The following is a 7,412-nucleotide window of genomic DNA, read 5'->3' as shown; positions in this document are numbered from 1 at the left end:
GTGCTGGCACTGCCCAGGCTCCCCAGGGAATGGGCACAGCCCCAGAGCTCCAGGAGTTTGGACATTCCCAGGGATGCCCAGGGTGGGATTGTTGGGGTGTCTGTGCAGGGACAGGAGCTGCACTGATGATCCTTTGGGGTCCCTCCCAGCTCAGGATATTTTGTGATTAATGGGCTTTGTAAATTAAGTCATTGGTGATCACCCACTGCCATTTTCATTCACCTGGATCTTCTGGGTGTCCATGAGGGGGAAAACAAGGAAGCCTTGGAGCTGCCAAGGGTATGGGAGACAAAACAGTGAGCAGGGAGGAGGCTCCTGGTCATTCTGAACCTAAATGTTGAGTACAGAAACAGGAAGAGCTTTTTCCTTTCTTTATTGTGTAATATTTCATGTTGGATTAGGATGAACTGAACGGAATCACTTTGTCCTTGTGCCATCATTCTGTACAGTGTTTGTATATAGGATGGTTTTTAGAATGTTTTAATTTTTATGGTGCCTGCTTTTCATGTCATAATGAATTAATGTGCCTGCAAAAAATGCTTTACGTATTCTTAATTTCTTAATTGCTGAAAGTGTAAAGAAAAAACAAAAAGCATTTGTTTTTTCCCCAGATATTAAGCTCTGAGAAATATCAGACTGATGGGGTGGGGTTTTGGGAGGGAGGAAGAAAACTAACTTCATATTCTAGTGGTTTTTTGTTGTCATCACACTTCGGGTTTTTTTATTATCTACAGTCTTTTTACTCTTACAGTAGATTGTTTTTAAATATACCACTGACTCAAAAAAATAAACTATTATTTTAAAACTTGTCTAAGAACATGAATACATTCCCTGGGTATTTCTGAACCTCACTGCAGAATTTTGGGAACTGCTGCATTGTGTAAAGGGCTGTGTATACACTTCATTTTTTTGAGGACAGTTTCAGAGGGGAACTCATGAGAAAACTGAAACCTTTGATTGTACTGTTGTGGTTGTCCCTGCAGGTTGGAGCTAAAACACACATCAGCACTAAGAACATCCATCCCTGTGTGCTGTCCGTGCCCAAAATGATGGCTTGGGTATCTCTAAGTGAATGCTTCAGAAAACAGATGAGTTTTATGTCATATTTTCCACCTGTCATATTTTCCACCTCGGGTACCTGCTACGCGATGCAAGTTCCAAGCAGAAGTGACTTTACACAGCAGTAAAACAACACTGTTGTTACCAAGGCAGAAAAATTGCCCTTCTCATAAAAAGTGGCTCCAGTGGTCAATTACATATTCTCATTTTTTTTGCCTTAAACCACGGTGTCACTTTGGATCAAACAAACATACTTTTCCTTGCTGTGAAATCAGCTCCCAGAGTGTCTTGGGATTTACTGTTGGATCTCATCCTGCAATTCCCTCTTTGTTTGGTTCATACAATCTCTGCTCCAGAGGAGCAGGCAGGGAAGGATTCTTGGCTGCAGTCAATCAGATATCCAATAGATAGTCAATCAATAATGTACTACACCTTTAATTCTATCAGTCTTGTGTTTAATTGAGGATTGCTTTAGGGGCTGCTCTTGATGCTGGGTGAATTTTCCTCTTTTCTATTCCATTTGCTTCCTAAAGGATGGGAAGAGCTTTCCCATCGACCTTTTGGTGGATGCCTGTAAATTGTATTTCTGATAATGTGTTTTGTTTTCACACGTCCTCAGCAAATTCCTGTGCTCATGCAAGTGTTCTAATTTGGCCCTGTGAGACTCCTCAGACAAGAGCTGCACTTCCAGTTGGGTCTCGTGGTACAGACTCCAGATCTCATCTCTCTGTGTGTTTTTACAAATATGCCAGCTGAGCCTAGGAATTGAAAATCAGAGCTGCTCTCAGAGCCGAACTGTCACTGCTTTTGCAGTCTAACAGCTCCTAGGCTGTGTAGAACCCAGCAGAATGAACCGGTGCCCTCCTCCAAGTGGGGTAAAAACACCCTTCAGCAAAGCCAGCAGCTAATTCCTTACAGGCAGTGAACAATCCCAGCAATGTTGTTCTTTCCCATGGTTTGCTCTCCTCTTTTCCATCCACCTGGGAATCAGCATCCCAGTGCCTTGGGACTCCCTTGTCACGTTCTTTGGGGCCCAGCTGAGCTTATGCAGGGAACTCATTATGAAACAATTCACAAAAGAAACTTACTTTAGAGACTTGAACCAGTGGTGAGGTCTCCTGTCCTTTCCTTCTGCCCCATTCCTGTGGGAATTCATCCCTAAATGGCTTCGGTGAGTCTTTTGCTTCGCCCACCCCATGCCTTGAGCTGCCTGTGGAGAAGGTGAGGTTGGGATTATTTGATTTATTTATCACCTCTTTATCCTCCCTGTGCCTCCATGCCCAAAATTCCTCACTCAGACTTGATTTAAATCATTATTTCTGCTCGCAGAGGTGACCCTTCCATCTTTTCCATAGCAGAGCTGGGCCAGGGAATTGGCAGCACCACATGGGCCAGGTTTTCACCATTTGGGACAAGTCAGAGATTAATTTCCCCCAAGTGAACTAATTAGCTTCCCCCAAGTGCTCTTCCTCTGCTCACTCTTGAAAGCAGCTCCTCAGGGCTTGGAGATACAAAGTTCCCTGGAAGAAAAATTCAGAGGTGTCAAGTTCCTGGACAATGGGGGGGAAAAAAAACCAAAAAACAAAACAAAACAAAAAAATTTCAGTGGCCACTAATTTTCACTTCATGAATTCACTTAGTGAAAGTTAATTCACAGGGCCAGGATAAAAGGAGATTCCTTAATTCCATGTCCCAGCCTGAGACTGAGGGTGGATTTTGCAGGTGCACAGATCAATCCCACACAAAATCACCCAAGATTTGTTGGACAGGGGTTGTTTGCTTTTTAATCACATTTCTTTTCACTGGGAAGCTCAACACAAAGGTCACTCCTGAAGCTGGTTCCTGTAATTGACATTTATGATTACTGAGATGTCTCTCATGATGCCACAAATTCTGAGGGCAAAAAATGTTTTCAAATTCAGTTTTGTCTTAACACAGGCATTTTTCTTTACCTTGGCTGTAGTTCTGTGTGACTTCACAGAGGAAAAGGATGAAAAGTGTGCAGTGAAAATGTACTTATTTATGATACATGAATAGAGATTCACGTGAGTGCAGGTACAGCTGTGTATTCATGCACGCACATCAAACACATATTTTTAATGTGGTACATCTTACCTCATTGACTGCTTGAGGTCTCCACCTCCTTCCTTCATGTTAAACATCTTCCATGTCAATCCTTGTGGCCTTTTTGGGGACCATCCCATGCCAGAAGTTTGGTGTGGTGTGAAGCCAGGCTGTGGCTGCAGCCCCTGCACAAACCAGGTAAGGTTTTCCAGTTCCCATCCTCACCTTGCCCTGTGATAAATCAGTAAATTGGAGCACGTGGAGAGGTTCCCCCATGGAAAACAAACCGAGCACTGCAGAGATGGTGAGCACTGAAATTCAGGGGTTCCCTCTGTCCTTGGTTTTTAGCAGTAATGGGAAGCGTGAGGTCCAACTATTTCAATTTCCTCTCGTTCTCCTTTTGGACTTCCCACGGCTCTAAACTGAATTTCAGGCTTGCAGTTGTCATTTTCTTGGGGATGCAGAGAGGTGGGGATCAGTACAAATACTTGGTTATTGTATGGGGTCTCTCCAGCTATTCTCCAGTGAGGCTATTTATAGGATTTTTAATTTCCCTTGGGGTTTTTTTCATATGTATTCTGCAGACATGAATAATTACTGTAAATGGTGTTTTTCTGTTGAATGACACTTTTATTTTTCATTTCCAGTGTGTGTGGCATTGTATTCAAGCCCTTCAGAGGGAAGTGGCTGAATTAAAGAAGTCATTTCCCAGCTAAGGAAGGTGGCTGTGGACTGCAGTGCTGGGGACGTGTCCTGACCCCCTTGGGATGAAGTTGAGATCCAAATATTGAGAGATTCCTCTGCCCAAATTAATCTGCACAGGGCACCATGTGCTGGAGTCAATAGTTCTGATTTTATTTAACAGTAAATGTGAGGGAGAGGAAGGAAGTAGAAAAGAGATGAGGGAGATGAAGCAGAAGATATTTGTCATCAACCTTTTAGGGAGTCCTTACCAGGAGAAAGCAAAACCAAACCCAGATATGACACTGGTTCCTATTAAGGCATTTATGGTGCGTTCTCCTGTTGTTGGCCGCTCTTCCCAAATTTATTTCATTCACTCGTGGCTGTGCTTGCATTTCCTCAGCACTGCAATCCCAATTTCAGATGAGTTTCCTCCCTCCATCCTCGCCACGAGCGATGCCAGCTCACTGCACTGATAGGGGAGAACACAGAAAATGAACTGAAAGCCTTCCTGCATTGCAGAAGGGATTCCTTAGCAGGATATGGAGGAAGCTGTGGGAATGAAGAGGGGGCCAGGCACTGCTCCAGGGCAGCGTGACACAAATTCCATGTGGGATCACCAACACGGACGTGGAACGCGCACAGAGGTACAACAATCCCAGCAGCTCCAGCAAAGCAAAATATTCCTAGCTCAGCATGAATTATGCAGCTTAAACCACTTATTAACATCCAATTTAACAGGATGAACACTGGTCTGGGGAGTGTGTTCTTACAGCAAGAGGGGAAGGCACTGCAGAGGGCAGGGAGCTGGGTTAAGCTGTAATTATTGTTTCTCTGGAAATTAGATGTGTTTGCTGGCGTTTAATTGCACGAGCTCAACAGCTCACCAAGGAAAAAAATCCAAAGAAATCAACCACAAATTAAAAAAAAAAAATTAAAAGTAAACCACCTTTTTTTCAAAAGATGAGGCACTTATTACCTACTTGTGTTGCAGGAGGCTGTTGTGAGATATTTTTTTACATTTTATTGAGATCTGGTTGTCAATAATATTCAGTTTACTGGATATAAATTTCCTTCCATGAGTTTATTACTATGTACATTTGGCAAATAGATTTGTTGTCTTTTTTTTTTTTTTTTCAAAGTGGCCCATTCTTGGTGAGTTGCTCCACAGAAGGAAATAATAGAAAAAATATATAGAAATAATGGGATTTTTGAAGCAGTTTGTGTCTTTCTTCACTTTGTGGTCTCTGTGGAGATGGGCAGAGATCTGTGGGACTATTTGAGCAGGGAATATAAGTGCATGTCCAAACACAAAAACCCTTGGGAAGAGCTAGAGCTCCTCTGAACCTCCCATCAGAAGCTCCTGGAGAGAAATAAATCAGTATTGTTCTGATCTCAGCTGCTCCATGGGCTCTGGTGCCACCACAGTGGCAGAAAAGTGACTTTGGAATAAGAAATTTCCTTTTCTCTGGTGTGAGGTTTTGTGGGCTGTGGTGTTTGTCTAAGGCCAGGAGCAAAAATTGTGTCTTAGGTTAGGTTTGGTCTCTTAAAGACCTGGCAAATGGGAAATTTGGGTTGGTTTGATGGCAACAACGGGGCTGGAGCTCCTGTTCAGTGGGAGAGCTGGGGATGCTCAGCTGGAGAAGGTCCAGGGACACCTCAGAGCCCCTCCCAGAGTCTGAAGGGGCTCCAGGAGAGGAACAGGACACAGGGAATGGCTTTTAGCTGAAGGAGGGTGGGTTCCCATGGGAAATCGGGCAGGAGCTGCTCCCTGGGAGGGTGGGCAGGCTCTGGCACAGGGAAACTGGGGCTGCCCCACCCAGGGAGGGCAAATTGAAATGCCTTTTTTCACCTCAATTAGTTTGATTTTATCATCCAGGACTTCCCTCTGTCAGCTGCTGGTGAGAGAAATGGGATTCAACCATTCAGGGGAAAACTGTGAATTTTTGGGGGTTTGATCTAAGCATTTCACCATTTCCCTTTATTTAGGGAAATATTTGTTTGCTACAGCCCTGCCAAAAGTCCAACGCCAACGCAGCATTAGGACTCAGCAGATCAATCTTCCCATTTCTCTTTCAGCCTCAGCCTTGTCAGGCTCTATTATTCTCAAGAGACTGTGACAGTTCTGGGTTAAAAAGGCATCAATTACCTTTGGAAATGCCCCTCTCCTGTAGGAGCAGCTCCATTCCTGCTGACTTTGGAAGTTCCTTGTGAACAGGACAGGTTTTGGAGGGGGAGGCTGCCTCAAAATGTTGCCTAAACTCATTTTATTGGACTTGGCTGTGGCACTTGGTGGCAGCCATCCTTCTCAACCACATTAGGGAGCCAGTTTAGTTATTAATAGAGCTGGTTTGTGTGGGTTTACTGGGGCCATTTCACTCCTCTTGGAATCTGTAAAGCCTGGAATATGGAATTCTGGCCCTGCTGGATAACTACTTCTGTGCTGGGCAGAAAAACAAGTCCGAGTGTTGACCTCAGAATTTCATCTTTGCCAGTAAAATATGATCAAACCTCTGCAGGTAATTTTATTCTCTTTGCTTCCTTTGTTGTTTGGCTTTTTTTAACAATTATATATTAATTAATTAAAAAGAAAGGATAAATTAAAAATGGAAGGTGAGGATGGGCTTCTCCAGGTGATGGTTTAGGAGCAGGTGCTTAAAACAAATTTCCTTCTGCAAGAACCTCCCTGTGCATCCAAAATGACTTTATTTGTAAAGGGGGTATTTGACACCTTTACCAAATAAATAAATAAATAAATGAAAACAACACCTCAAATCCTTCATCTTGTCCCATACCTATTACTATATTATAAAAACCCCAGTTTCAAAACCCTTCACCATGTGAAATCACACCCTCCTGTTTTTACTACACACCTGTAATTTTAACTCTGTCACTCAGATTTAGAAGCCTTCTCTAAAACCTAATCAAAAACAGCACTCCCCAAAATATCAGTACCAAAAAAACCCACAGAGAGCCCAAAAATCCCAGGATTCTAATATCCAACATTTATGGATCAGTACCTAGATGCCTCCATAAGGTCTGGGTGGGCACCAGAGCTAAAACTTCAGCTGCTTTATAGCAAGCAGTGATTTCAGCAGTTTTGTAGCAATTAATAACTGCAGCTGGTGTATAATAAGTAATTAGTGAGGTCTGGGTTGCAGCAAAATCCAGGAGTTCTCATTTTCCCCCATTTCATTTCTTCATTTCTGGCTGGCTGTGCCCTGTGCCTGCCCCATCCTCCCCTCCCCAGATCTGCCTTTCGTGCATCTTTTCCCTGCCAGGGGAGGGCTTGATCCTGGAAATGTTGGGATTTCATTCCTAATTGAAAAATAGGCAGTGGAAGTGCCAAGCAAACGTTGTGACCCAGCAACAGAACTGTCCTAGATTCTCACATCTCGTTTGGAAGTTTGATGACAGCCTCGTTGCCCAGGGGTACAACATAATCACTTCTCAGTTCACTGACACGCTGCCTCTCAGCAGCTGCACTGGATGTGTTCATATCCCCACTGCCTGTAAGAACACTGCTGAATTCTTCAGATGCACACGGAGAAATTAAAAATTTAAAAAAAACAAACAAAAAAAACCAAAAAAAAAACCCCAACCAAACA

This window comes from Cinclus cinclus, chromosome 7 (genome assembly GCF_963662255.1).
Source record: "Cinclus cinclus chromosome 7, bCinCin1.1, whole genome shotgun sequence".
In the NCBI taxonomy this organism is placed as follows: Eukaryota; Metazoa; Chordata; class Aves; order Passeriformes; family Cinclidae; genus Cinclus; species Cinclus cinclus.
Note: the sequence above shows the minus strand (reverse complement) of the source record.